Source organism: Lepisma saccharinum, chromosome 7 (assembly GCF_977018435.1).
Source record: "Lepisma saccharinum chromosome 7, izLepSacc3.1, whole genome shotgun sequence".
NCBI classification, from domain to species: Eukaryota; Metazoa; Arthropoda; class Insecta; order Zygentoma; family Lepismatidae; genus Lepisma; species Lepisma saccharinum.
The window spans coordinates 25,382,857-25,398,020 of NC_139235.1; positions in this window are offsets into that span (position 1 = coordinate 25,382,857).

Sequence of the window (15,164 nt, forward strand, 5' to 3'; positions counted from 1 at the left end):
AAAGAAGACTAATTCAAATAGTAACAATGGGGACGAATAAAGCTTACGAAAAGTTTTTGCCACCGTGGGGATTTGAACCTACGACCATTAGAGTGACAACCCATTGCGATAACCACTACCCCACGAGTTCGTTCCTTCATACGGCATGATTATAAGTTAAGACCAATTTATTCAATGTGCATTAGAAATATAATCCCCACCCGCCTCTTTATAAACAACACACCAAAACGCTCCTTTGTAGCAAATGAAATAAAGGTGGTATGAATGTCACAAAACATTTAAGCAAAATCCACTATATTTACGACGCAATCGTTTTACATGGAGAGGCTACAGCTTCGAAAATTGAGGTTGTGGTTTGATTCTAGTTGTAGGATACCCCATAGGTATTGATAAGCCAAGGCTCTAGTGTGCACTAGATTGGTTCATTTGTAGTGACGTGCTCAGGAATTTGTAAAGAGGTATGTGAATATAAAAATGTGTTAATGCTTAGTTTTTAAACAGTGAACTCATATTTTAATATCTCTCTGTCAATCTCACTATCTGACTTAGGAACTTATTAGTATTGCAGGAGTCATACTGAAAATAAATTTCACGTGACAATAACGAGAAATTAGATTTACGGAAGGAATATTTTTCATATTTTAAAAGCTCGAAGGGCCTTGGGCTATCTCCTGACTGTCAATCTCCCTTCCACAATCCTACCTATAGTTGTGGAGATCTTCAACTGGCAACGAGGTGACGTTGGTCAGCACGTCGAACCCTCAGCCGTTATAGAAGATATATGAAACCGGGTTACACCAGTCAATCGTAGCTCCCCAATTTCCTCACGATGGTGGGTTGCCGCCGGTCCTATACACATAGCAGGCCGAGAACCCAGGACAACTCGAATCCATGCCGTCCCGCTGCAGTTGGAGTCCAAAACTCAGTGTTAGACCGCACTACTACGGAGGAGGAGAGTTTTCATATTTTATTTCTTATAAATGTCGACAATACATTAAATCTATTACGCACCAAAAATTAGTTGAAAAAATAGCCGGATCTATAAGAGATTCGAACCTTCGATCTTCACTCAACTAGGCCGCTATTTTTAATAATTTCCCATTTTCTCACTCAATAACCTTCGTCGAACGTTAACGTTTATCTTAAGAGTCGTTAGCAATCTTGTAAACCTTATTAACCTATCTGCTGTCTATCACAAATTTATTTTACAACCTGGAGTAGATTTTGATGTCTGCAATTTAGAACTTGACTTTCGTGGTAAGTAATTCTCTACCGTCTACTATAATAAATAAATCAAAGTCTACATATCTCATATTTTGTAAATACGAAATGTCATTGTTAAATGTTACAAACGATATCTCATTCGACCGTTAGTTCCAGATATAGCCACAGCATTCTGGAAACCAGCGTGAAACGTGTTTCCCACATTTACAAGGTCAGGTGAACCCTTATCAGTTGTATTGGATGTCTGTGAACATGTTACTTCATACGTCATGGTCCTGTGGTGGATTTCTTCCCCTTCCCCTTTTACCTTGAACGGTAGTAATCCCCGACTGGGCACGACGAATCAATCACAGAAAAGCAGACTGTCTAGTAAATCTCATGGCATGTATTATTTCGAGCTCCTAGGTTTTGGAAAGTGAAATAAAAAAGTATGTAACATAATGGTTGACTTCTTTGGGTATTATTTCATGTCTCTTTTCTACTTACTCCTCTGAAACTTTTTGTCTACTGTTTTCAGTAGATCAAAAGGTGTTTTGAAATATCTACTGTGTTCATATTTTCAAAAAGATATAAATGCAAGAAATAATAAGGGGGAATGAAATTCATATTTACAGCCAAAATATTAAGTTTAACATATTATACGCTATACTGAATAAATTAATTTCACTTGCAGTTTCTCTACTGTACTGGTTTCAGTAGATCAATAGGTGTTTTGAAACATCTACGTTAAGATTTTTTAAATTTGAATTACAATTTGTGTGCATCAAAACTTCGGGTTTTGATGCACGGGGCTGGACCCCGTCACCCTATACGGGGCCCAGCCCCTTATCATGACAAAAATAAAAGCGTGTCTGAAAACTAAAATATCCTTACCTGGGTTAAAAGCTGAGACTGTAAAGGGACAGTCAGCACAAACAAGGACAAAACACAGGACAACACGCACACAGTCCTACGAAGATTATACCGTATCGTACCCAAGGTATTGGGTACAAAGTAAAGTCTTAGATTAGCAGATAGCAGGGAAAGGAATGCTGAATAAGTAATCAGGCAAAGGTCGGGTGATTGACTTGGAAGTCGCATGTGGCATGAGTGTTGGAATTGTCAGGAGGTGTGATCAGTTGGCGAGAATAGGAGAGAGAGTAAGGACTACGGATTGTGAGAGAGGAGCAAAGTGGGGAACGACTATTGGACGATGGTGTGTGACAAGAGACAAGTGATAGTTGAGAGGACAAGCTAGGAACAATCTCCATATATTTGTAAGGCAAGTAATATCCTTTCTTTAACCAATCCATATCGGTTCAGTCATGGAGAGTATAAAACCCATATTTAATCTAAGCTAATTTCTATCGCCATTCCTTTAAAAGGTAACCTCTTGCATTTATCACATTTAGGCCAAGCGAGTGATAACCATCTGAGAGATGAATGAGAAATAACTACATCACCCAATTAAGTCTAGAGGTTCTAGATTCGATCCCAAACGCAGCATGGGAGTTGCGTTACGTGGTGGAGATTAGCGGGCCTTTTCATCTTTTCAGAAATGAAAAGAAATTGTTAACCTATTTAGAATTCAACCCCACCCCAAATTGCGTTACGTAGTGGATTTGCTGGGGTTTCTCATGCATTTTTTTTCGGAAATGCGATGAGAAAACACTGCAGTACGTGCGATATGGCGCCGGAATTTTCACAGAGTAGAGTTTTAATTAGGTTATTCGGCGATTGGCTTGTAAAAAGATGAGAATTAACATTAGGATGTTGCATAAAGGTTGGTTAAATATTTTAAAGATGTGTTCGGTACTGTCGTCACTCTGTTACGCGATTGTTGAACCTAACTTATCAAATTTCCGGGAGAGTAAACAATTGAATTGCTGATAATGTCCTGTCAAAGCCATGGGGGGTATGAGAAAAGAAAACAAGCAACTTAGTGCTAATTTTAAGCTAATCATGCATTTTTCCTGCGCATAGGCTAATCATAGAATCATGGCGCAATCTAGATTTATCCACCCCAACATTCTCCAAACTATCCAGTTTCAAGGTAACATTCACGAGGATGTATTAAAATTCATTGACAAATTTGAAAGTTTAGCTATTCTTAATGAGTGGAATGACTTAAAGAAAAGGCAATTGCTACCGGCATTTTTGGCTGATTCAGCATTGGAATGGTTCAATACTTGGAGTCGAACTCAGGAAGCACAGGATATAGATTTTGTAACTTTAAAAACTAAAATTGTGGAAGAATTTACGGAACCGGGTGATACTTTTCAATTAGAAGAACAAATCAGATTACGCTTCCATCAGGAAAATGAACCTGTTTCAAAATATGTGAGAGAAAAACAGTTATTGTTATTAAAATTAGATCCTGCCATGGACATTAGTGAACAAATTAAGCAAATAAGCGGGGGTTTACAACCTAACTTTATCAAAGAAGTTTATAACAGGGAATATGATTCAGTGCATGAAATGTTACGAGACCTGAAAAATGTTGAACAATTCAAATATCTTGTGCAAAGACGTAAAATTCTAGAAACTGAATGTGAGACAATGAAATCTCTGTCGTGTTCTGAATCGAGTCGAGCATACATGCCGACTCAGCAAGCTATCACGTTGCAGCGCACGGTCAATGGTCATGTTGACATAAGTTATTCTCAGGCTAATCGGGAGATCGAGGAAAGATTAAATGCACTACAACAAGACCTTGATCAATTGCAGTCGAACACGGGACTCCAATCTCATGAGTCAGACTTAGTTTTGCAATTTCATAATCTTGAGGCTAAAGTAAATGCACTTACAGAACATCGGAAAAAACATTCATTCACTGAGTCATCATTCTCATATCCAGTTAGAGAATATGAACATAGAAATAGAAACAATAGGAGAACCTATTATCATAATAGTAATCATAGAGCTCAGAATAGAAATACTTGGCAAAACAAGCACAATAATAATCTCAACACACAGTCGCAACGTTCACATAGGGGGCGATGGCGCAATGGCGGTAACCCTCGATTTCAGCGTTCACACTTTTTATCTTCATCTCCGCGAACATTTTTGGAGCAACAACAGGGACGCGAAGATCCAAATAACCATACTAATCAGGTTGTTAATGCAAATTACTCTACTTTTCGTCAGAACAGTAGCAACTTTAAACGAGCAAGACCTGCAAATGACGGGGACCTAGGTGCAAGACCTACGGGGAAAACTCTAACGGTCTCTACTTTTCCTTCTGAAGATCTGATTTACATCAATGTGAAAGTAGATGGGGAAATTCGACAGTTCATCCTGGATAGTGGAAGTCAAATTTCGGTTACGGGAGATAAGAACATACCAGTCAATGCCAAGCGATTTAACATAAATACTGCGATTAGAGGGGTCACTAATAGTCAACTGACGGTTAAGGAAATTGTGTTACTACCATTCTCTATACATAACCAAACATTTGTTCATCCATTTAGAATCGTTAAGGATTTTAATCAAATTACTATATTAGGAAATGATTTCTTGAAGGGACAAAAGGCTAAGTTAGATTTTGAGGAAAATAAGCTTACATTGCATAGATTTGGCACACCTCCTAGAAACCAAATTAAAAATGAGAATAAGAAAGCTTTTGACGTGTCAATCAAAGTTTCCCATTTGTTTCAGCATGTTTTGCAACCAGAATTTGTAGCTGCTAAAAAGATAAAAGTGAAACCCAGGACACATTTGTGCATTCCATTGAAATTGGCTAATTCATGTGACAAAGATAGGACACTCTTGGAACCGGACCTACAGTTTCAAGAGAAAACGGGATTGATGGTTGCCAGAGCAATTATTAATCAGGATTCGAATCTTATTTGGGTCACAAATCCTTTAAATTATAATGTTACAATTAAGAAAGGCACTATAATCGGGAAAGCTGAAACATGGGATAGGCCAATCATGAGTAACAATAATGATGAGAATAAGGATGAAATTGGTGAACAGGCACAGGTTTTCGCGACGGAAGAGTCAGGAAACGTCAGTGACGCACGGGCGGACCCTAGTCGGTTTGATGTGAATCCGAATTTAGAACCTCAGCAAAAGGAGCAACTTTTGGCTGTTTTAATGAAATATCCACATGTTTTTGCGTGGTCAAAGGATGATATAGGTAGAGCCACGAATTATAAACATAGAATTCAACTAAAAGATGACACAGAATTTCACTTAAAATCCTATCCAATTCCAGTTCACCTTCGTGATGAAATTAAAGATCAGATTGAGACTTTATTAAAGCAAGGTGTTATTTCTCCTACAAAATCACCCTTTAACTCTCCAGTTATCCTTGTAAAGAAGGCAAAGGGGGGCTATAGATTATGCCAGGATTATCGCAGATTGAATGTTTCGTCTGTATTTGACGCTCTGGGTGTGAATAACATCAATGAAATATTATACAATATGGGGGGCAAGAAATACTACTGTACGGCAGACTTGAAGAGCGGATTCTTTAATATTCCTCTCACCGAGGACAGTAAGAAATATACAGCATTCACAATACCAGGAATGTCACAGTATCAAATGAACGTCGTGCCACAGGGCCACGTCAGTTCATCAAGTGCGATGACTCGTTGCATTCACCTTGCTTGCTCAAATTTAGATCCCAATCATTATGTGGACGATTTATTTTGCTTCGGAAATACATTTGAAGAAATGCTCGTAACTTTGGAGAAAATGTTACAATGTTTACAGGCTGCGGGATTGAAACTTGCTATAGAAAAATGTCACTTCGGCTACACTGAGATTATTGCTTTAGGACATAAAATTTCAAAATTTGGCTATCGGATCAATGACAAAATCATTGATTCTATTAAGAAATATAAGACACCGACAACTGTGAAACAAGTTCGCACATTTCTGGGATTAACATCTTATGTCAGGAAGTTTTTAAAATCATATTCCGAAATGGCACTTCCCTTGCAAAAATTGATAGGAAAAAAGAAGAAATTTCTCTGGGGGGAAGAACAGCAAACTGCGTTTGAGAAGTTGAAAGAAGCTTTACTTACAGCTCCTGTATTGATGCCATATGATCCATCCAAAGAAGTAAGGGTATATACGGATGCAAGCAGTAAGGCTATTGGCGCGGTGATTTTACAACCGAATGCGAACGGTGATTTTCAGCCTATTTCCTATTGCAGTAGAGTTTTAAAAGACCATGAAACTCGACTTTCAACCATCGAGCAAGAATTGTTGGCAATCATATACGCATTTAAGTCATTCAGATTCTTCTTACTTGGGAGACATTTCGAATTATTTACCGACAATCAAGCAATCACATTCATTCGCTCCTCAACGCAACTTTCTAACAAATTATTTAGATGGTACACGTTGATGGCCGAGTTCGATTTTACGCCAATTCACTGTAAAACTACACAAAATATGGCGGATGCTATCAGCAGAGAAACAGAACATGATCCAAAGGATGAAGACGAGGAGCTTCCAGAGCCACGTACATTGTTATTGTTAGATGAGACAATTGATGTTGCTATACACCAACGAGAGGATTCTTATTTTGGAAATATCATGAATATTTTGGAAGGAAAAAAAGAAGAGGGGGGCAACAACCCACCCAACCCCTCCCTGCAGAGGCAAGCCTGCTATTATGTTATGGAAAATGGACTTCTTTATAGACAACATAAACTGGGAGCTACAACTAAAAAACTATTATGCATACCAAAGTCACTTCGCAACACTGTTATTGAGACATTGCATAGTTTACCAGCTGGAGGAGCGCATTACGGCTTCACTAAAACATACAAAAATGCGTTGGATAGGATTTACTTTCCATTCATGAAGAACCATATTCAGAAAATGGTCAAGGAGTGTGTAATTTGTCAGCACAATAAGCGCATAAAAGGAGCGCCATATGGAGAACTTTTAACGTTCAACTCACAGAAACCATTCGATAGAATCGCTTTAGATTTTAGCGGACCGTATCCACCAAGTGGTTTGCTCCGCCATAAATATATATTAAGTGCAATCGATCATGGTACTCGATTTTTAATTGCTCAATCAGTAGCAGATACTTCAAGTGAGACAGCAGCTAACTTCCTTTTTGAAAATGTAATTTTACGCTTTGGATGTCCTTCTCGTATAGATACGGACAGAGGTACTTCATTCACAGCTAGTTTATTTAAAGAACTATCGGAGAAATGTGGAATCCATCTTAAATTCGCTCCAGCAGCTAATCACAATTTAATTGGATTATTGGAACGATCACATGCTATTCTACAGGGACTTATGGAAAACTTCGTGAACTCAAAACACACAGATTGGCTTTTATACTTGCAATCTGCCGTGTGGTCGTACAATGTTAATTACCAGGAGAATTTGAAGAACAGTCCATTTTTTCTTCTTCATGGATTTACGCCTAGATTAGTCTGGGAGAGCGGACTACATTTAACGCCCAGTGTGAATGTAAACAACGAGATGAGATTCAAGATTCTCGAAAAAGCACGAGAAGCAGCTTATGAGTCTCTACAGAAACGCCATCGACAAGCAAAAAAGTACTACGATAAACGTCACCAGTCCATTGAATTTACGCCAGGAGAATTGGTTCTAGTATACGATGGCAGTCATCGTGTACACACCGCTAAATGCTTTTCGGGAGTATATAAAGGACCTTGTAAAATTATAGCAAAAGAAAATCCCAATGTTTACAAAGTGGAATATAAGACAAAACGGGGACAGACAGTCGTGGACTCAATTTCGGTCCAGAGATTGAAGAAGTACTACGCTTCGGAACACGGTAGCGGCGATGAGAATGTAAATTGTGATGAGAATGAAGAACAGGAACAGCAGGAGTGAATGAGTGAGAATATAACTTTTACCCTGTACATAACTTCCTTTTCAGTACTCTGATGCACTAAACAAATTTTACATCTTGCAAATATTTTTTTTAAACGAACAAACACTAAAATAATGTGAAATATTATTGGTTAGCCCTTAATAATTGCACGGAAGTGTAAAACTAGTTATTACCACACTAAAATCATTAGTTATAAATCGTAGTCATCGAGGTTTCATAATAATGAACAACAAGTACAGTAACGCGCAAAAATAATAATAATTAATATTATTGTATTCACGGAAAGTGAACAATGGGAATGGTGATGAACATAAATTGCGCGCAAGAAATTTTCCTCAGATTTCTGTAGGCCTGCAGAGAACTGATGGAAATAATCTTTTGTGAACTACAAAAGATAAATAGTGTAAGTCGATAATAGACTTTAGTATTTTTTATTAATAAAAATGTGTTAAACACATTCGGTAAGGAAAAATGAGAATTAAAATTCTCTATGATTTAGCGTGGTTAGTCAAAATAGGGTTTAAACAAGTACACATTTTAATATTTCAATTGTTAAATTTAAGTAATAATTACATTTATAATTTTAATAACTAAATAAATGACAGAAATAGGAGATTATCAGTTTTATAAGATTTAAATAACGTTAAAATAACGAGAACAGTTATAATAAGAGCATAGAAGAAATAAGTAGTATTTTAAACATACAGCTACGATCATGTGTTATCAGCAGCCACTTGTCAGATTTTATTAACAATTTAACGACACAGTCATGAGATGAATTACGACAGTCTTGTAGAAGTAAAATATCTTTCATTAAACATGTACATTACATTGATCCATCTAATTTGGGATACTTCATTCCAAATACGACTCAATTAGTTTATTGAATGTTATAATCAAGTTACTTAGAGTACTTCCTAATTTTTTTCTTCCGCATGGTAGAAATTTCCCATCTTGTAAAATTCCCACTTAAAATTTCCCTCACATGTATCTCATACTTCTCGAAGCGATATCCAAAGTCAATGTCAAATGCCTTCATGGTAAAATGTCTTTCGTCAGCAAAAGGATAAAGTTCAACTCGAACGCAACGGAAATGTCCTTCCTCCTTAAGCAATGGGGAAACTTGAGTTACATTCAGAAAGACAGAACAACTGAAGAAATACGCAAGTTAGGCATTCTATTCGTTTCTTGCGGCAACGATATCTACCTACATCGGCAGGAGCAAAATTCTCTCTTGACATGAAGTAACCAACACGTTGCAAATTAAACAGCAGATATCTCACATTCCACATTAGCCGGGGAACTGAATAAACTGCCGATAGAGCATTCTTTCAACTCAGGCTATCGACTTCAAGGATACAAAAGAACATGCAACCTTATGTCCGTTCGGAACGATATTTCTTCATCTGGCAACATTTGGAATATAAATTGCAATTAAGTTTTCATTTTATGTCATTTAATTTTAGGTGATTATATATATAGTTAAACACTACCTATTGTCAACTTTCATTTTTTTTGTCTCCATATTTTTTTGTATACACAATTGTATATATATATTTTATATTCTTAGACTGATAACAATATCATTAGTGGGGAAAGAGTCAATAATGGACAACGAGATTTCGAATTCTTAGAATATTATTTTACGTATTTCAATTTATGTGGACAATATTAGCAAGTGCACAGGATATTTTACAATTAATCTTTATTAATGACGATATTTTATTAATATTATACAAACAGAAGGACGATTGATCAACACATTATTTTTTAGGTAATATTTAAAGTATTTCATTTCATTCAATTGTTATTGATATTGATTTCAGTAAAATTAAGCATTCATATATTTTCAGAAATCAATTATAATTTAAAATTTTGCAGTAATATACAGTATACACTCATAACATCTTCAAGAGTATTTACAGCATTACATTCTATTCATATGTAAAGTTCAATTTGTTTTCAGTAATTATTAGTAGTTATATTTTTTTTCTCTTTTCAAGATTCTAATTATATTTGGTGTGTAAAGGATGGCATTAATTAGAATTTGGGTAATTTATAGTAAGAGTAAATGTTATGACTGAATCGGTACTCCTTTTCAAATTCCATTTTCTAAAATGTAACAACCCTCAACTACAAGATTTTTCATACTTGTAATATTTACAAGCACTATTTTTTTAAAATAAGGGTGACTTAGAGGCGCCCTTGTCTCAACAAAACCTCTACACATACCGACATATTAAGTTCTCTCACAAACAACATTACACCAACGATCAGGAGGAAATGCCTGTTCGGTATATGAAGCAAATTTCCTTTCCAAAACCTACCTGAATTGCCTCACAGATAATTCAAATTTTAACGGTGAAATGAACATTTTAACAATTTTATGAAACCATGTTAACAGTCCTCAGTTCAACTTTTCCACAGATGTCAACGTCTAGAGATGGTCACCAGCTAAAACCTTGGAGAAATAAGGAATCAACACGAATTACACCTGAAGGACGGAGAGAAATTATTTGTCCTACGATTTTTTTTTGAGAATTTCTCAAGTTTTTTATTTCTGAGATTTTCTTTTAATTTTTCGACACGTGGAAACATGAATTACAATTAGACCTTTCATCAGTTTTAGTTACGCAGTTCAGCGAAATCAGTTGATAAGCACCAAATCGTTTAACACGGATCTCCTTCATTTTATTCTAATTAACTCCTACTGAAGTCAAGTAGTAGTGAGACCTAATATTCAACGCTGATAATACATACATCGATTTGAAGAATATTTACATACAACTAAATACTTCACATTCACAATTCGACGATATGCAGTTCTCTACTGTACGTCTTTCATCAATGAAAATATTTGTAGCTGCAAAGTTAATACATCAAAGTGAAAAACATTTTCACGGCCACAAGGAACTAATATATACATATATACGTGGTTTGGTTCAAGAAGAAACTTCATTGCTATGCGCAAAGACTATTAAGTGACGATAACAAGAGTAAAACTATGGTATTTTACTTGAACTCTTTGTGAGAATCAGGATAACTCAAGGATTATTTTATGGACCAATGTTAGTGCTGTGATTTTATCTATCGAACACTATTATATACTTATTTTCAAATACATAAATTCATGTACATATATTATTATTCAAGAACAGTTATTGATACAGTGTATCTATTTTGATTAACTTCGAGTTTTCTAATTAAATATTTACTGGGATAGTTCACATATATTATAAATAAAAACGACAGCGATATTTACATGATACACTAAAGTAAGAGACGGTGAATTTTACATCGATAATATGACATATGTATGCAAGTGTAACTCGGATGAGTATCACACGTTGCTGATTTTGTAAATATTAACTTCAAAATACATAACAGTGTTGTACAGTGTCAGTGCTTGCAGGATCGATTACACTACTTCGCTAGTGTGTCATTGAGACATAAATTTTGACAAGATCCATTCTTGTGGAACAATGCTTTTATAATTTTCTCACGTGGTGTCAGAGTGTTGCATGCTTATGCACGGACTTTGCTACGTCATCACGTAGTATGGGAACTCAGGTGTGGAGCGTAAGCCTCTCAATGAATACGCGCACGAGCAGATTGTCGAGTTAGCATAACAAACTCACGTGCCAGTGTTTACCTTTTATATGCCTTACGCATACATGTATTTTTTTCTTTTCTTTCTTCTATCGAGATTTGTGATATATCTATATTTTCAGGACCTATCTTATTCCATTTACATATATTCTGGGTAATGGTATGTTATTACAATATTTTTAGTATACTATATTTTATAATAAAAAAAATCTCTCCATAGAAAGGATCGATATGGAATAGAACTTTAAATCTTTCATCTTTAGTTGAAAATCAAAAGATTTTCTTTAGGGGGTAGAGGAGCGTATCGTACCCAAGGTATTGGGTACAAAGTAAAGTCTTAGATTAGCAGATAGCAGGGAAAGGAATGCTGAATAAGTAATCAGGCAAAGGTCGGGTGATTGACTTGGAAGTCGCATGTGGCATGAGTGTTGGAATTGTCAGGAGGTGTGATCAGTTGGCGAGAATAGGAGAGAGAGTAAGGACTACGGATTGTGAGAGAGGAGCAAAGTGGGGAACGACTATTGGACGATGGTGTGTGACAAGAGACAAGTGATAGTTGAGAGGACAAGCTAGGAACAATCTCCATATATTTGTAAGGCAAGTAATATCCTTTCTTTAACCAATCCATATCGGTTCAGTCATGGAGAGTATAAAACCCATATTTAATCTAAGCTAATTTCTATCGCCATTCCTTTAAAAGGTAACCTCTTGCATTTATCACATTTAGGCCAAGCGAGTGATAACCATCTGAGAGATGAATGAGAAATAACTACATCACCCAATTAAGTCTAGAGGTTCTAGATTCGATCCCAAACGCAGCATGGGAGTTGCGTTACGATACTAACAGTAGGTCCAGTCACCAGAGCCTCGTTAGTCTGCAAAATGCAGTTCAGGGTGTACTACATGGAAGTGAGGTTGGTTTAGATTTTAAATAGATATAAAAACAAATTGTTAGTGAGGAGGAATAAAAAGCTATATTTACAGCTGACATGCTGAGCTAAACACACTACAAGGGTGTAAGGGATGACCTTCCACGAAGTATGTACACCCAATTGTTGCTTCCAGGTAGTACACCCAGGACTTCAGTTTTGCAGACGAACGAGGCTCTGGTGACTGGCCCCATGGCCAGTATAATTTTCTGTGTTGTCCTGTGTTTGGTCCTTGTGGGTGCTGAGTGCCTCTTTACAGCCTCAGCTTTTAACCGAATTCAGAATATTTTAATATTTTAATTACAACAGGACGTTACTTATGTTATTTTTGTTCTGCTAAGGAGCTGGACCCCGTATAAAGTGACAGGTGCAAAATAGCCTAAGTGCTGATACACCCATAAATTCAATTCAAATTCAAACACTACATGCAATATTACATGTAGTACTGAAGAGAATATTTCACTTGTAGTTCCTCAACTGTAATTACACATTAGGCCTACTGAAAGTGTTCAGTAGGAAATCAATGATTTTGAGTAGATTTCCGAGAGACACAGTAGAGTACTACAATTGATAACAGTAGATTCTGTCTATTGTAAACAGTAGAAATTACGTACGTTTATAACGACGATGAGAATGAAACAGAGGTAAAAATAATGATAATGAAATGAAGAAGCGACCTGGAGCAAACAGGAACGTAGAATGTCTGGCAGGGAGACGCAAGAGTTGTTCAAGCTATTGTAGCGTCAAATTTAGCTTAGAGCTGGTAATTGATATTTCTACATGAGCTCAACATACAAGTTACATACAATGAGAGAATTGAATTCAGTTTACGTCTCACGTGATATGAGTTGAAACTATTGTTGCACATTGAACTGTGAAGTGGATCAATATTCAATTCGATTAGTTAGTGAATGGTGATATGCTGAGATTTTGTAACGAGATGTGCCGAATGGCTGACAGTATAACAAATTATGGACACATTGATTTGAGTTAATATATTTGAACAATCTTATAATGTGCGATTTTGCATGAAATTTTATTACTTGAATCTACATCACTTCATTGCAAAAGCTACAAGGCATTTTATGGGGTGTAAAATTCCGTGTTCGATTCAACGTTCGGTTAACCCTGCGATTTTTATTCTTTATTAAACCTAAAAATTATTTATTGAATTTCACTTATTACGAAAATTCGTATATTATTTGCTTTGCGAAATGTAGAGAAATATATTGTTTTTCATGCTTTTTACAAGAATACAACTATGCATGGTGAACAAAAAATAATGTAAAATAAATACTATTCACAAAATGTCAATAGTATTTATTTGTTTTGTTTCTTGATAACTTTCCCTAAAATAAAAATGTATAACTCTCGCTGAACATGACATTTCGTAGAATATAACACATGGATAAATTTTATGCAAGTATTTGTAAAATGATGAGAAATTCAAAAACATATTCTGAGAAATTATTTTCAAAAATAACATTGAAACATCATTAGAAAGGAGTGTTATTTTTCTAAAATATATATAACATTTTTATTTCTTTAAATTATTAATTAAATACAATACTTAGTTGCTCTATATAATAATAATAGGGGTAATCGAACAGAAGTCAAACCTATAATCTTCGGCGTGTGATACTGATAGCCTATCACCGATCCACTTTACCATCTTAAAAAAAATTGAAGTTTTTTTCTCGGAAATTACTGGCTAATGCACGCAGGAACCTTCCCATACCATTATCTACCACTAAAAGCAGCCACGTCACAACCTCAATTTTCGAAGCTGTAACCTCTCCATGTAAAACGATTGCGTCGTAAATATAGTAGATATAGTAGATTAGTTCCAGATATAGCCACTGCATTCTCTTCAGTACTACATGTAATATTGCACGTAGTGTTTGAATTTGAATTGAATTTATGGGTGTATCAGCACTTAGGCTATTTTGCACCTGTCACTTTATACGGGGTCCAGCTCCTTAGCAGAACAAAAATAACATAAGTAACGTCCTGTTGTAATTAAAATATTAAAATATTCTGAATTCGGTTAAAAGCTGAGGCTGTAAAGAGGCACTCAGCACCCACAAGGACCAAACACAGGACAACACAGAAAATTATACTGGCCATGGGGCCAGTCACCAGAGCCTCGTTCGTCTGCAAAACTGAAGTCCTGGGTGTACTACCTGGAAGCAACAATTGGGTGTACATACTTCGTGGAAGGTCATCCCTTACACCCTTGTAGTGTGTTTAGCTCAGCATGTCAGCTGTAAATATAGCTTTTTATTCCTCCTCACTAACAATTTGTTTTTATATCTATTTAAAATCTAAACCAACCTCACTTCCATGTAGTACACCCTGAACTGCATTTTGCAGACTAACGAGGCTCTGGTGACTGGACCTACTGTTAGTATAATCTTCGTAGGACTGTGTGCGTGTTGTCCTGTGTTTTGTCCTTGTTTGTGCTGACTGTCCCTTTACAGTCTCAGCTTTTAACCCAGGTAAGGATATTTTAGTTTTCAGACACGCTTTTATTTTTGTCATGATAAGGGGCTGGGCCCCGTATAGGGTGACGGGGTCCAGCCCCGTGC